This window comes from Chelonoidis abingdonii, chromosome 5, assembly GCF_003597395.2.
Source record: "Chelonoidis abingdonii isolate Lonesome George chromosome 5, CheloAbing_2.0, whole genome shotgun sequence".
NCBI classification, from domain to species: domain Eukaryota; kingdom Metazoa; phylum Chordata; order Testudines; family Testudinidae; genus Chelonoidis; species Chelonoidis abingdonii.
Genome location: NC_133773.1, coordinates 23,744,317 through 23,761,055, shown reverse-complemented (window position 1 = coordinate 23,761,055; position 16,739 = coordinate 23,744,317). Strand labels below are relative to the sequence as shown.

General features: G+C 39.2%; 1 protein-coding gene across 2 annotated transcripts in view; it reads right to left on the bottom strand.

Annotated features, from left to right (window-relative positions):
- Positions 1–16,739, bottom strand: part of CCSER1 (coiled-coil serine rich protein 1) — a 1,157,679-nt gene that overhangs the window by 226,284 nt on the left and 914,656 nt on the right. The window lies entirely within an intron of this gene.

Genomic DNA, 16,739 nt, shown 5'->3' with positions numbered 1-16,739 from the left:
GTCACCTTGATCCTGCTTTTAAGTGGTGTCACTGAGGATGACAGGAGCTGGTCACAAAGAGTGGGATGGTGACTGATGTCACACCATACGTTTAATTTCACTTTCAGCGGTTAACTTTCAGATAATAAGAAATTAGTTGATCCTTAATTCTCTGCATGCAAGATTTTACCTGGGATCCTAAGCAAGGATTCTATTTTATATTTTATGAGATAAGGGACAGTGCTGTTGTAGGTGCCAGCTTCTGGGTGAAAAATATCCAGTTGACAAGAGTAGAGTGTTGCAGGCTAGGTTTCTTAAATGCAATAGCTCAGAAATTGTCACTCCCAAATGGGCCTTTTAAAATAACAACAATAATAATAATAATAATAGTGGGTCAAATCCTCATCTCACTTAAGTCGACAGGAGTTCTGCCTGAGGAAAGACTCTAGGATTGGGCTCAATAATAATATTTTTACACCACAAGAGGAAATTTGTGTTCTTTATTCAGTTTTGTTCTGGGTGCTGCTGCTTTGTCACATTTATTTCATCTACACACGTCTGATATTACATCTGAAACAGAAGGTGAAGACAAACTTAATTTGCACTTTAAATGATGTACACTGGTCATTAAACTGAATTTATAATCTAATTAGGCCATCTGTTGGGACCAGCAGAAACAATTACTGATGGCTCTCACTTCTTTAGCTTGCAGGGTCTATACTGACTATCTTTTTTTTTTTTTTAAAGAAAGGAGTGGTTTATCTCATGAATTTCCTCCCTCTGAAGAAAACATCAGCCAATACTGCACACGCAAAGAGCCAAGAAGTGCCCCAAAAGTTCTTATTGGCATTTTAATAATATATTTTTGTAAATGACCTAATTAACATTTTACAAAAACGTGTCCTTTAAATTGGATATTAGTGGTTTGTGCTTCGGAGACTCAGTAATGTGTTCCCTTTGATAATTTATAGGATATCATGACCCTTACCTAGATACTGTTCTTGAAATCCAAAGGGACATCCTTGGACAGGGGAACTTATCTAAAAATGACTATTTCATTAAGCATTTCATTTTCACTTCACCTTTGAAAGGTGCTGTCTGTGTGACAGACATGTAATGACAAAAATACAGACTGTGATATGGACTCCCACAGTATTGCTAATGGAGGGGTCTGTAGTCAACTGGATCATTTCTTTTTAAAATGACAAAAAAAAATCCTTCTATGAGTTAATAAAACATATTAGGGGCCAATACAGTTCCCAGTAAAGTAGTGGGAATCTTTCTGCTGATTTCAATGGGAGTCATATAGACTGTGAAGGAACCACCCCTGGACGTTTACCAGCTTTCTACTAAAAGCTTAGAATGCAAAGGGAATCTTAGGAAGACTCACTTTTGAAACTTTTGTGAAACAGATAGGTTTCATATTCCCAAATTCACTCACTTCTCTGAAAGTTACTTAATTTATCTAGCTCTCTGAAAAACTAGGGCTTGTTTTCATTTAATTCAATGGGACTGTGAGTAAAGTTACTCTGGTAAGCATTCTAACAACTGGACCTACATTTTGAATACATTATAATGTCAGAACACTTTTTTTATAAATGTCCTTAAAATAAAGTTCTTTTCATGGGTCCCAGTCCAGCAAAACACTTAAGCACAATTAGTCCCTTGGACATTATCAGACTATTCAAGTGCTTAAAGTTAAGCATGTTTTATGTTGTTTCCTGGACTGGGGCTATAAGAAAGGAGGCTCAATAGCAAATAGGTTGTATATTATATTTTTACATAACAGAATATTTGATTATACAAAATTTTAATCCCTTGTTGGTGAGACTATTAGATGTTCAAGGGGACAATTGCAAATTCTGTTATCTGGAAATGACTGAACTACCATGCATATCAGAAAAGTTTGTAATAACTTCACTAACTGACAAATCTACTAAGAATCAATGATGGGTTATACTACAGAGGAGGAGCATAGTTAAGATTTGCATTGTGAATTGAGATTTAACGGATCTCCAGGCAAGTTTTTATCATGGAAACAAGAGGAAAGGGGAAAGAAAAAGTGGACTGCATATTCATGGATTAGGGAAATGAAGAAAATGGTAAGTATGTTAAAATAAAATTGATCAGAGATGCAGTCTCTTTGAACATCTACCCACAGTAGTACTCCTCAGGAGGGAGAAAAAACTCTCCTCTGCTGCAATCTAATGCTGAGTAGACTGCCAAGAAAAAAAAATGTATAGAATGTAACATTGTTTCAGAAAACATATATTCTTTTGATATACCTGAGATATTGCAAAATATATACTTTAACAGAAAGATCAAAACAAGAGACTTTCTAAATACAAAAATAAAAATTCAATTAAGCACGTTGTTTTCATCAGACAAATGTTCAGTTTCCACCTCACAATTCAAGAGATATTATTGTAAAATTAGAAAGGTAATATACTGCATCCAGTGCATGAATGCAATAATCAGATACCATTATCTAAATAATGGTGCAAATTCACTACACAGTATTTTTCTGTGTCTGTGCTGTTTCCCAGGACTGAGCAGATAGAGTTTATTGATTAATACAAATACATTTTGAACATAAAGTTGTTTGGATAAACATTTCGATCAGTCTGTCACTGAAAAAGTTCCATCTGCTATTTCTGAGTAGAACATAATTTCAAATATAATTGATGGTAAATGACTTGCTGCACTGGGGATTGAAGCTTTCAAACTTGTACACAGTGGGGAAAGTTTCCAGAATTCATATTTATAGTAAGCATGAACTGACACAAAGATAATAGGAAATGCTCTGTTTCTGACAACTTCAATTCCTCTGGAAAGGATGTAATCAATCACAGGGACCAACTCCGGGAATTAAGGGGGTGGTTGTTGAGTAGAGAAAGCCTAATTATCTTTACCCTAAAGTAGAATCAAACCCAACAAGTCTCCCAAAAGAGTTCAGCAGACTGTATCTATTTCCACAGACACCAGTAAGTCCAAGGATCATAGTCAGCACTACCAGCTGAATTAAAGAATGTTGACATGTTTCACTGTTACTCTCATATGCCTTATTGTTAATGCCCTGCCTATAAAGTGCACAGGGAGAAAATCTGCAGAGAAAATTACAGTGAGAAGTTACTGTGGGGAAAGAGTGGATTGTGTGGACTCATGTAGAAGGGAGCTGCAGCGCAAGACATGCTGCTACCCATAATTGCATTTGCAGCCAATCTGCGGTAAAATCAGCACAGATTTAAAGCTGCCCAAGGTGACACAAACTCCTTCTGAGTGACCTGTAACTCTCTTCTACAGGAATGGTGTTTTTTTCTACAAGTGTAAATGACTACACGGATTGCAAGGCGGTGAAGAAGTGGGTCTTTGGAGTGCAGGCGGGGTCAGTGAGCCAGTAGCTGCATGTCTATTGGTCCTCTTGACATTTCACAGGGTTACGGTCCAAGGTCCCTGACCCTGATCCTCAGCCCTCTTTTCTAGCCCTGTCAGCTCCACATAAGGTGGTGAAGAATTCAAGGAGTCAGTGACTCTGCATAGTTCCCATCCATGTGCTCCTGCGAGGGAAGGGAGTGTATAGGACACTTTAGGAGTGAGTGGGGGGGGGGGGGAGTTCCCCACCTTAACACCTTAAGTATGAAATCATTATGGGACACCTTAATAAGGGTCCTTTCCCTTGCCACTTCATACTGTGAAACCAAGAGTCAGCATCCATTAACAGCTTAAACTTACACCTCATTTCACTTCTTTGTATGTAAGTACTGATTTATCCCCTGCTTCTGAAAACATGCATCTCATAAATACATGAAGTGTAAGGACTGAGTTATTACAAACTCAATATGGAGGCAGGGTGAGGGAGGTGTAAGCCATCATCCCCAAAATCAAGCTTCAGCACCAAGACAAAAGCGTGACAAGTGTTGATGCCTTTTGTTTTCAACTTTGAAGTCATGTCAGGATATGATTATTTCTTCTCAAGCTGCTAAGACACAGACTTTGCAGTGCTGATAATTTTCTAAACAAAAATTAATGAAGTGCATATTTTAAAGGCTTGCTGAGGAGAAGTCTCAGGGCCAGTAGCTATATAGCAAAACAAAAATAGATGAAAGGGGGGAAAAGAACCATTATGGTCTTCAGCTGATGTATGTTGGCATACCTCCACTGACTTAAATTATTCACACCAGTTGAGGATACTTCCCTCTAGTCTTAATATTCCAAGTATTCAGGCATTTACAGCCATGGACATTTAAATTTCCCCTGTCCTGACTAAAAGCAGTGGAGGACTGTGGTGTTTTTTGTAATTTTTTTTTAATTAAAGGAACTGTGTTATTCATATAATTCATCCTGCAGGGCAGGAAATTCTCTATGGAACGATAGGAATGGTAAAGGGAAGGACTGTGATATCTTTACAATTTTCACCTCCTACTATTAAGACTTCTCATCTCTATCCATCCTCACTCACTGTTAATAATCATATCATGGGAACTTATAACTATTGTTAAAATCCTTTAAACTATAAGCTAAATGCACAAATAGAGTTTTATATGAGCATGTCTCAACCCCAATTGAATACAAGATAAAAGGAGATTAGCAGAGAGATCCAGACGAATTTTCAAGACCCTGGTGTAGAAAGCGGCTGGGCTCACTGGATGCTCCCTGCTACAACAGTGAAAGCCCAAGATTTGCAGTCTTACCAGTCTTACAAACATCATGTTGCATTATTTCAGAAATTCCTTTTAATTTAAAATGGAAGAATAATAAAATATAAACCATTACGTGTTTCTTTCCGTCATCCAGATATTATTTGAAACTTGGAGCACTAGAATTATCAGACTGATAAACAAAACGTTTTGCATTCCTTAAGCTTGGAAATGGAAAAAATAAAATCAACATCTGCCTTGCATGGTGAGATAGCTGAAGGAGAATTTCTACATGCCAAAATCTCTTTTAATACTGGTTTAGATACAGTTGCTCATTTTCAGAGTTATGGTTCTCAGGATGTATTTTGGGAACCTGGGCTTTTAAAATTATTTGGAGAGCAGACTACCTGGAATCTATATTTTATTTTTTTAAAGAAACTTTGGCATCAGAACTTAGCATCTATTTAAAAGAGAGACCTTGAGAGATTAGTTTATTCAAGTTTTAAGCTTCTGACTACAGCTAGCTAGCATTTAGAAAGGCTGTAATGATATACAGTAATTTCATATTATACATAAGCAGTGCTGCCAGATGGTAGTATAAATGCAGAATTATTGTAATCAGAGAAGAGCAAAGCATTACAAACTATTACATGAAAATAATGTTAGTGAGATTAAAAAATAAGACGCTTGTGATTTCTTAATTCCATAGAAAAATATTAATGTGAACCAGGACAATGGACAATGATTTAAATACCATAAAGAATTTTTCCTGATTCAAGCCTGAGTGAAATATTTTGAAACGCTTCCTTTTTTTCTGAAGGATTTAACACGTGAAGGGCTTGTGTTACAGCCCTTACTCAGTCAAAACTTCCAGTGAAGTTAACTGGAGATTTGACCAAGTAAGGACAGCAAAGATTAGGCCCTAAACTCCTTACCTAATATGACAGAAATGTATTACTAGCAAGGATTTGGTCTATAGCACTGGTTTCCAAACTTGTTCCGCCGCTTGTGCAGAGAAAGCCCCTGGCGGGCCAGGCCGGTTTGTTTACCTGCCACGTCCACAGGTCAGGCCGATCGCAGCTCCCACTGGCTGTGGTTCAGTGCTCCAGGCCAATGGGAGCTGCTGGAAGTGGCGTGGTCCGAGGGATGTACTGGCTGCCACTTCCAGCAGCTCCCATTGACCTGGAGCAGCGAACTGCAGCCAATGGGAGCTGCGATCGGACTAACCTGTGGACGCGGCAGGTAAACAAACTGGCCTGGACCGCCAGAGGCTTTCTCTGCACAAGAGGCAGGACAAGACTGGGAACCCATGGTCTATAGTTTACTCCTTATCTTGTTTAGATATTTACTGGAAAGTACAAATGCAATTACACTAGAATGACAAGGAAAATACATTTGGGGGCTAGACTTCAAAACATTATTTTCTCAAAACCATTCATTCATGAATGCAGTCAGTAAAGCATTTGATTTGCTATATGTCATTTTATGAGAATTTGGCTTTGTACTTCCTTCTTTACATAAAATAGCTGCTATGCAGTTGGCACCTTTTCCAACCAATTTCTGGGAACCTGACTATTTTTCTTTTTCAGTCATCATTAGAACTTCTTGTTGCATATTGAGATCTTGGAAAAAAACGAACTGCATGATGGAAATTCTGGCTCCACTGAAATCAATGGCAAAACTCCTATTGATTCCAGTGGGGCCATATGCTTCCTCTGGGAAAGGCAATGCTGTCTAGCAGTTTGAACTTCAAGCTGGGAATCTGGAAAACCTAAATTCTAATCCCAGCTCTGACAGGTTGCAGCGTGACTTTGGGCAGTCTCACAGCCACTCTCTCTATCAGTTTCTCATCTGTAAAATGGGGATAATACATGCTCTGAAAATGTAAACTGCTATGAAAGTGCTAAGCAAATTATTCTTGTCCTTTGTCTGAAAGTGTATAAAGGGATACAGTTTAGACTTAAATCCTGACACATTAAAAATGTTGTAGCCTCATGTTGGTGATAGCCAGGGATGGGAGGAATGTTTAATTACTACTACTGCAGAGAAAAGTTGGGTGAAGTACGGACCAATATGGCTACAACAACACTGCATACATATCATTACTACATGCATTTGTAGGGTATTCAACACTAGACTAAATCGGCAACGTTAACTGGTGACAAGGCAACACATGTCAACATAAATCAACTACAGGAAACAAATACACCAGCAACTGTGCAGGTTTATAGGGGAAAAAAATAAAGAAAACCTATTCAGCAGATCAAATGTCAAAGATTCTAGAATGTGCAGTTATTGAAAAACCTGGTTTTAAAAAACACATTCTATATGTGGGCAGATTTAGATTCTGGTGGTAGAAAATTAAAGACGCTTCGAGTCTACACATGTTAAAAATAACGAAGTCATTAATTCATTTTAATTAACTTTCTGTTGCTGAGAAATTGTGAAAAAAGAAGTCACTTTTGGTAGATTCTCCACAAACAAACATTGAGTTGCCACCTCCAGTTTCACAATTAACAAACAAAGCCCTTCTGCAGCTCCCAACTTGCAATGGCCTATATGTGCATGCAGTGCTACATCCGCATGGAACTCCAATTATAATCAATGGGTCTCATGCAGGGGTCTGTGCAAAGCCATGTGCAGAACTGGAACCTTAGAGCTGTGGTGACTCCAGCATGATGTATGGGCAGAAGATACGGCCCACAACCAGTGTTATAGAGCTGATTTTTAAACCTCTTGGGGGTTTTTTGGTCATTTGTTTTGCAGTATTAATAATACCTCTTATAGAGCACTTTTCATCAGTACATGTGAGAGCATTTTGTGTCTCCCCTGTAGTAACGAATGTTCTTTAAAACTTCCCTTGAAGAGGAAACATTGCTGAAGGACTGTTCTTTGGTCCCTGAATCACATGATCTGCTCCATCAGTTCGCTGTGGCATATATGGACTTTGATATCTTTGCTGACTAGAGACCTATGCCTGTATTTTCATTTCACATGCTCAGATATAAAATCAGGTGAACCAGATTGATTCCCACTATTTTTCATGTTTTGTATCTTCGCTCACTTATATAAAGAGAAAGGTAAGGATAAAATGCCATACAATTGAAACATACACTTCATAGAACAGACTGAAGTGAAGACAGACTGACACAGCCAGAAGAGTACCAAGAAGTCACCTACTACAGGACAGGCTCAACAAAGAAAGCAACAGAATGCCACTAGCAGTCACCTTCAGCCCTCATCTAAAACCTCTCTAGTGCATCATGAAGGATCTACAACCTATCCTGAAGGACAATCCATCACACTCACAGATCTTGGGAGACAGGCCAGTCCTTGCTTACGGACAGCCCCCAAACATGAAGCAAATACTCACCAGCAACCACACACCACAGAACAAAAACACTAACCCAGGAACCTATCCTTGCAACAAAGCCCGTTGCCAACTCTGTCCACATATCTATTCAGGGGACACCATTATAGGACCTCATCACATCAGCCACACTATCAGAGGCTTGTTCACCTGCACATCTACCAATGTGGTATATGCCATCATGTGCCACCAATGTCCCTCTGCCATGTACAGTGGCCAAACTGGACAGTCTCTACAAAAAAGAATAAATGGACACAAATCAGACATCAAGAATTCTAATGTTCAAAAACCAGTTGGAGACCTAAAAGTCGCTATATTACAACAAAAAAAGTCATAAACAGACACCAATGAGAGACTACTGAATTGGAATTAATTTGCAAATTGGACACCATTAAATTGGGTTTGAATAAAGACTGGGAGTGGATGGGTCATTAGACAAAAGTAAAACTATTTCCCCGTGTTTACTTTTTTTCCCCTATGGTTTCTCACACCTTCTTGTCAACTGCTGGAAATGGGCCATTTTAATTACCACTACAAAAAGTTTTTTTTCTTTCCTGTTGGTAATAGCTCACCTTAACTGATCACTCTCATTACAGTGTGTATGGTAACACTTATTGTTTCATGTTCTCTGTAATATATATATATCTTCCTACTGTATTTTCCACTGCATGCATCTGATGAAGTGAGTTTTAGCCCACAAAAGCTTATGCTCAAATAAATTTGTTAGTCTCTAAGGTGCCACAAGTACTCCTGTTCTTTTTGCATATACAGACTAACACAGCTGCTACTCTGAAATAATTCAGTATTGTTTGTGACATGTCAGACATCAACCCTTAACCTGTAAGATGCTATTTACATGGACAGAAGGCAGTAGTTAGAAACAATATCTTCCAGAAAGTATCCAGCTGGTCACCTAATTGGGAAAATCTAGCCTTAGCTACGTAACCATTACACAAACTAACATCCTTGTCTTCTCTGTCATGAAATCGCCAACTGTTAAGGGAGTACTGCAGTATGCATGAATCAAGTAGGCGGTTCTAGAGGCAATTGTTAGAAAGGAAAACAAGTTAAACTGATCAAACTTAAAGGAGTATTGTCTACTAGAAACTATGTATTGACCATATTTTTTTTTAAAAAAGAGGGGTTATCAAGCATAATAATAAAACTCTAGTCACTGGGCTGTGCTGTTGTCAGAAGGAGGATCCAACCTACTGAGTACTTGGATAGCAGACCCCACTGGAAAAATAAGAGGCATTTCAGGAAGAATTGGCAATAGTGATTCAGGAGATGGCACTGTGTCCTTCTGTCTCAGCTTCAAACCAGTGTCCCATTGTTGGGAGCTGCCACATGACAGATGAGATGTAAAACAAAGGCCATGATCACTCATGACTGGGAGCAGACGACATTTGGGTTAGGGAGAGTGTCTTCCAAATGAAAATTTGCTCTGATTTGACAAGCACAATTTTTAGCTATTCTGAATGGTTTTGAATGCTGACTATAACTACCAGCGCTTGGATTTAGCATCTTCAAACCACTGGACAGTTAAGGCAGAATCATATTTTCCTAAACATACTAGTCTAGCCTGAAGGACAAAATATTTTGGTGTTAAATAAAGATGGAAAAAGCATTGTGGAGCTGGAAAAGCAAAACAAAGAGAACACACAGGTTTGAGTGTATTTCTGTACATGCTCGTGTCCCTACTTTACTTGCACACTGCTGCACAAGTGCAATTCCTACCTGCCCATGTGTGTGCAAAATCCCTCATTTGCCCATGTACATACAATAGCGCATACCAAAGTATGTGTGTCACAGATACCACGGTACCTGATTACTGAAAATCAGTACCAGGACATTTTATGGTGTCACTTTCTAGTTTGCTATGCTGTTCTACAGCTTTTTCCCCTCATATCTCCATTTATAAAGTGTAAGCTTGATAACTGCCAGCTCAGAAAAACCTGAAGGAGGATCAGAATCCAACGGTCTCTAGGGATATGTCTACACTACACAGCTTTTAGTGACAATGTAGCTGGTTTGTCAGATCTCCTGCCGACAAAGCGTGTCCACCCCCAACGAGCAGCGTTAGCATTGTCGGTAGGAGAGCCATCAAGTGTTGTCGTCCAGTGCCAGTGTAGAGATAGCCTAGGTTGGGTTACTCCTAGTTTCTAACTGTTGTGATCCTGTAAGAAACACCCTCAAAATGCTGCTCTTTTGTTCAGTCTATGGCTAAAGTGACTCAAACATTATCACAAAGCTGTGAATTTCTACCAATTTTCTTAAATGGGGTATTAACTTTAAAGGCCAATTGCAGCCATTTGAATTCTAACATTGTTAAACCACTAGACAATACAAACACTCAGCCTGACTCATTAAAATTTCATTATTCAGAAAAGATTAGTTTAATTTGGTTTTAAATCTCAGGACCAAGGCACATTTAAAAACTAGACTGAACACCACACTAGAAAATATACAATATAGTGAACAGTACATTTTCAGGAATATGGATTATATGGTCTAATAGATCTTTGCCCTATCTAACTTCTAAGGATATGTTTTCACTGCACAGTTAGCCAGGTAATCAGCACCTGGGTCTGAGCATCTCGGTTAGCCTAGTCCAAGTGTAGATGTCCATACTTCACAGCTCAGGTACTCACTGTTTCTACACTCACTGAGTGTGTCTGAGGGCCTATCTTTGTGCTGAGATGCTCTGGAATTCTTTCCCAGCAATTGTGTGAGAATTTGTCTGTCTTTGGCATTCACGTGATTTTGTGTGCGTCCTCACTGCAAAGTGGACCGGTTCCAGCTCAAGTTAAAGTGGATTCAGGCTCTAACTCACACCCGCCAGCCATCCTAGCTCACCCAGGCTTACAGTGCCTCCCAATCTGGATCAGAGGTTTTTCTGTGAGGGCTGAAGAGGATCTTGGGGAGCCCAGGTTAACTGAACATTGAAGACAGGCCCTAAGATTCCCCTCTAAAAGAATAGGGCCTAGATGTCCCACATTATATCGTATCTAAATACTGTATTATTTCATTTTGCATTTTTTCTAAAGAAACAATTCAAGTGGCAGATACATTTTCTGATAGAAAACAAAAAAAAAGTTCCCCAATCCCCCATTCACCCCTAAAATAACAAGATTTCAAAGCATACGCTGTCATGTGAAGGCTGTTTTAGTCAGCAGATGTGCTATAAGGTAAACAAAAAGTAAACAAGTATTACCGTCCCCCTTCTGCTCCTTAACATGGGGAAATCCAGTGTAGTTGCTAATTTTATTTTGACCAGAGTAAGCAAGGCAGGGAACATGCTTCTGCATGGGCTTGGTTAAGTTTAGGAGTTTACAGATGCAGAATTTCCATTGGGTGCAGAACCATTAGCGGTAGCACCTATGAAGGCTATAGTCTAGACTAAAGTAACTGAACAGAAGCAGTATGAGATATTTGCATATGTACTGTCTATTTTCCTATTACTTCACAGTTACAAAAAAAATATGGACTGATTTATTAAGTTTCTGGTGTGAACTCTGACATAATCTATCACTCAGTAATTATGAGAAACAGTGTATAGAATTAACATATTTACTGTCCCTTTTCCTATAACAACATAATTTTAAGAGAATAATTGGGCCCAGGAAGAAAGGAGGAGATAAAGAAGGAAAAAGAAAGAATACACTATAAAGAAGGAAAATTGATTTTTAGAATCTGCTCCTTGGAATTAAGGCCATTAGCACAAGATCCGGTATGAAATTCTGGCTCCACTGAAGTTAATGGCAAAACTCTCACTGCAGAGAAACTCTGAACACAGTGAAGTCAGAACCTATAAGTTCTTCCATCTAGGAATTCCACTGTGATCATGCCCTGGAAGTTTGTGCGAAGAAAGTAGTTCCATATGACATGTAAATTGACAATAGATTTGTAATTAAAGTGTTTGATTGAATAAAAATGCATTTCTAAGTGCCAGTGTTTCTTCTGCTGCTTCTATATGGAAATGTGGCATTTCTGTATTAATCAACCAAAGTTTGAAGGATGCTGAAGTCCAGGCAGGCTTGGTACATAGATCTTCAGGCATCACAATTACAGAATGAATAGTAGTTGTCTTTAGTGGGGATGTGTGAGAGAAAATATCTGTCTTAAAGTGTAACATAGTGCTTGGAATGAATCAATTACATGTGTTAAAATCATTTTGTCGAAAACTACTATACTTGGGGAGTAACTAATATTTCATCTTTCCTACATTTATTTTATACATACTGAATATATGTACAAGGTAGAACTGCCTCACATTAATAGAGAAATTAACTATTATCTTCTTTGGACCTTAAGATATACAAACCAGAAGGCAATTACTTTTTCCAGATAATGCCCTTGTAGAGCATTTGCCAGTTTTAATAATTAAACTGCTTGTTTCTGAACATGCTTCAGTGTGTGGTCTAGGCAGCTTGTATTTATGTCAGAATATTTTTAAAAATGTGCAACCCCTCTGATATAGGATACTGCATGGAAGGCAGATCATAGGATTATGGAGAAATGGTGTTAAATGGACAGTCATATATCTGATTATAATAAATAATAGATTCTATGCGCTGAATGGAACTGTGCTCATTTACACCAGCTGAGGTTTGGGCCCTACATATCTCAAATTCTCTTCCCCTTACTATTGTGTATGTTGAGGTAAATTCCCCACACTGAACATCTGGCTCTAGTTGCTGGTCAGTTGCTGATGGGCAGATTTCTATTGACAAACATTACATTAATATAGAACTAAAAATATCTCAATGTGCTAACCTTCCAACATTCAGATAACATTATTTCCTCTTGAAGCTGTACACATAACTAATAAATTATCTCTCCTCCAGTTAGAAAGCAAAACTGCTACAAAATTATAGTGAGAACTGTGCAGATCTTATTCTTTAAGAAGAGTGTTTCATCAAAGGGAAATCACTCTGTGAAGAGAAGGAGATTAAAAAATCACTGCAGCAAAAGCATTTATCACTAGATTCAAATGTGTGCTTAGGTTCAGTGGTACTGACAATTGATGGGATACAGAACCTAATTTTTGGCAATAAGATAACATTTATGTATGTTTGGTAAGCCAATTCTCTCTCCTCTTTCTCTCTCTAAAACTAGTATCAGGAGAGCTGGCATGAGGCATGTATACTTATCACATTAAAAAATAAACACATCTTACAAAATCTGTAAAAAGTGAAAATTGAGGGCCTATACCTGTAAGACCTTCGCATGTGGAACTCATTAAACGAACAGGACTTCTCAATGCAAAAAAGCTTGCAATCCTCTGCCAGTGGCCTATCGCACAAGGAGTCAGTTGCAAGGGTGATACTTTTCTTATAATCTCTTCTATATTATCCTTATCCAGGGTCTAATCTTTAGCTCAGTGATGTCAATGGAAAGATTCCCACTGACCTCAAAGGTCTTTAGAGCAAGACCTTCTTAACTACCTACCTTCCTTTCACCTTTGACCCAGACACCCTTTTACACTTACAAGATGATAGGGGAAAATGGACAATCAATGTGTCACATACTGTTCCTAAATAGTTATTTGTCAAAAGTGGAATCCAAGAGGTTCTTTGGCTTTTCTGTGAATGTATTTTATATTTGTTCTTTTATTTTGTTTGTTTTTATATCTGTAGATTTAGTTTATTACATGGAAATGACAATCAACCATTACCAAAACTCAAAACACCCTCTCATCAATAACCGAGATGTTCCATAATTCACACTCCTGGGATAATTGAAATGGAGCAGTGCCTCTTTGTTTGACCTGTAACCCTGGTTCAACTCTGCTACCCACAAAAGGGCCATTCACTTGGTTTGGTATTCACCACGCACTGCTCCCTCTCTAATCAATTACCATCTCTCGGACCATCACCTGGTCTCCTTCAGCATCACCCATTAGACGCCTCTCTCTCATCCTATCACTTGGCCTCTCTGTGATTTCCACTCCATCAGCAGTGATGACTTTTTGTCTTCTCTCAGCCCTCTCCTCCTTCCCCTCTTTTCCTTTCTTCAGTTGAGATGGTTGTTGATTCCCTCCAGGTTTCACGATCCTCTACCTGACTCTTTCCCCCCCACCCCATCATAAGGTCCACTCTGCCAATCCCCAGCACTGGCTCACCCCTAATATCTGCTTCCTCTGCTCCTGCTTTCTTACTGCAGAGCATCTCTGGCAGAAATCCCATGACAGGCCAAGTTCCTCTACAACAAATTCATTCTCTCCTCCTTCAGTTCTGCCATCTTCCTAGCTAAACAATCTACTTTAACTTAACTCAATCTCAAGGTCACAACTGCAGCCACCTTGTTGCTACCTTTAGCTCGCTCCTCAAATCTCCCATCCCCCTGTGTCCACTTCTCCTCTGCACAGGATGTCACTAATTTCTTTAAAGAGAAAATGGGAAAATGCAGTGTGATCTTCCCTTTCCTCTCAGCTCACCTTCCCTTTGCCCCTCCCCTCCCTTCCTACAACTCTTTTCTCCTTCTCCTTTGTCATAGATGTGGATTTTGCTCATTTGTTCTCCTCCACTACACCCAGTGATCCAATCCCATCCCATATCCTGATCACCTTCATGCCTCCTCTCATCCCCTCTCTTACTCATCTCTTTAATCTCTCACTCTTCACTGACTCATTTTCTTCACAATGCAAGTATGCTTCAGTTTCTCCCATCTTAAAAAATCCCAGCCTTGATTTCACATGCTTCTCCAACTACCGCCCCATCTCCCTTTTATCTCTATGATCAAAGAATGCACGGTTTACAATTGCTACGTTGCATCTCTCTCTTCCAGTCCCATTGTAGTTTCTTCCCAATCTGATTTCTTCCCCTTACACACCACTGAAACTGCTTTTCCCAAAGTCTATAATGACCTCTTCCTAATCTAAGATCAGAATTGGTACTCCCTTCTCAAACTGTCAGCTGTCTTTGATACTTATTGAAATCTTGTCTTCTCTTGGCTTTCATGACTTTGGTCTCTCTTGGTTCTTCTTTTACAACTCTAATCAATTCTTTATCATGTCCTTTGAAGGGACTTCCTCATCTGTCTTCCATCTTTCTGCGGGGGTTCTCTGTCCTATGTCCCCTCCTACTATTCTTCTACACACTATCTGGATAATCTTATCCAGAAACACAAATTCAACAACTATTTCTGTGCTGATGATGCAGAGATTTACATGTCTTCTTCAGACCTGTCTCCTTCTGTCCTAACAAAGCCTGTCTCTCTGACATATCCTCATGGATGTCAGGCATCAGTCCAAGCTCAACATGGCTAAAACACAATTCTTAAACTTCCCCTCAAATCCGCACTGATACCTCCTTTCTCACTTACTGTGGAACACCACTATCCTACCTGTCACTCAGGTCCTAATCTGGACATCATCTTCAAATTGGATCTCTCTCTAGATCCTCAAATTCGGGCTATAGCTAAATCATGCCTATTCTTTCTGCATAACATCTCTAAAGCATGGCCTTTCCTAGCCAGCCACACAGCTAAACTCTTGCTCAGACTCTCATCATCTTGGGCAGGGGTAGGCAACCTATGGCACGCGTGCCAAAGGCGGCACAAGAGCTGATTTTCAGTGGCACTCACACTGCCCGGGCCCTGGCCACCGGTCTGGTGGCTCTGCATTTTAATTTAATTTTAAATGAAGCTTCTTAAACATTTTAAAAATCTTATTTACTTTACATACAATAGTTTAGTTATATATTATAGACTTCTAGAAAGAGACCTTCTAAAAACGTTAAAATGTATTACTGGCACGCGAAACCTTAAATTAGAGTGAATAAATGAAGACTCAGCACACCACTTCTGAAAGGCTGCCGACCCCTGATCTTGGGTACTGCAACATTCTTTTCTCTGGCCATGACAAATACACTCTTGTTTTGATAGTATGCTTCAAAATGCTGCTGCAAAAATAATTTTTCTAGCCAGTTGCTATTTAATCAAAAAATAAATGACTTGTTTTCACTTTCATGGCCCTGATGGTCTAGTCCCACCATCCCTATCATATTTTATTCACTATCAAGATGTAGCCTCCCACCTCCAATTGGCCAGTAATGCCAGGCTCCATTGTCCATTTGTTAAAATTTCAAACAAGCACCTATATGCTCTCTCTCATGCTGGTCATCACACTTGGGAGGAGGCCCCTATAGACATCTGAAAAACTCTCATAATCCTTCTTCAAGTCCCTCCTTAAATCTCTTCTTTGTTGTGATATTTATACAGAAAGCTTGACAACAGTTAGACCATAGGTGTGCTGAGCACATGCTGACCAATTCAGTTTTTTTTGTATTTCCCTGTCTGTGTCCATCGGTTGTCTCTTGTCTTATACTTCAATTGTACGTTCTCTGGAGCAGGGAGCATCTTTTGTTCTGTCTTTGTGCTATGCATAGAAGTATGGGGTCGTGGTCTATCGCTAGGTCTCCTAAGCACTACAGGAATAAACAAACAATAATAAAGCCATTGCACCGAGCTGAATAGGTCTGAAATGGGATGAAAATTTCTACCCAAAATTTACACTTTCGGCAGCCCATTTAGATCACCTGTCGAGGACATTATTGGTAGCCTGAAAGGACTAGCCTTTTACCTTGTTCAGTCCTGAGTATCTCGGTGATAGGGTGTTTGACCTATGTAAAAGGATCACTGTCAGGTTAGACGTGAAAACTAATGAATGTCAAAATGTTAGCCTATAAGGTGCCACAGGACTCTTTGCTGCTTTTACAAAAAGTTACTTTAGTCCCCTCAGTTGGGACAGT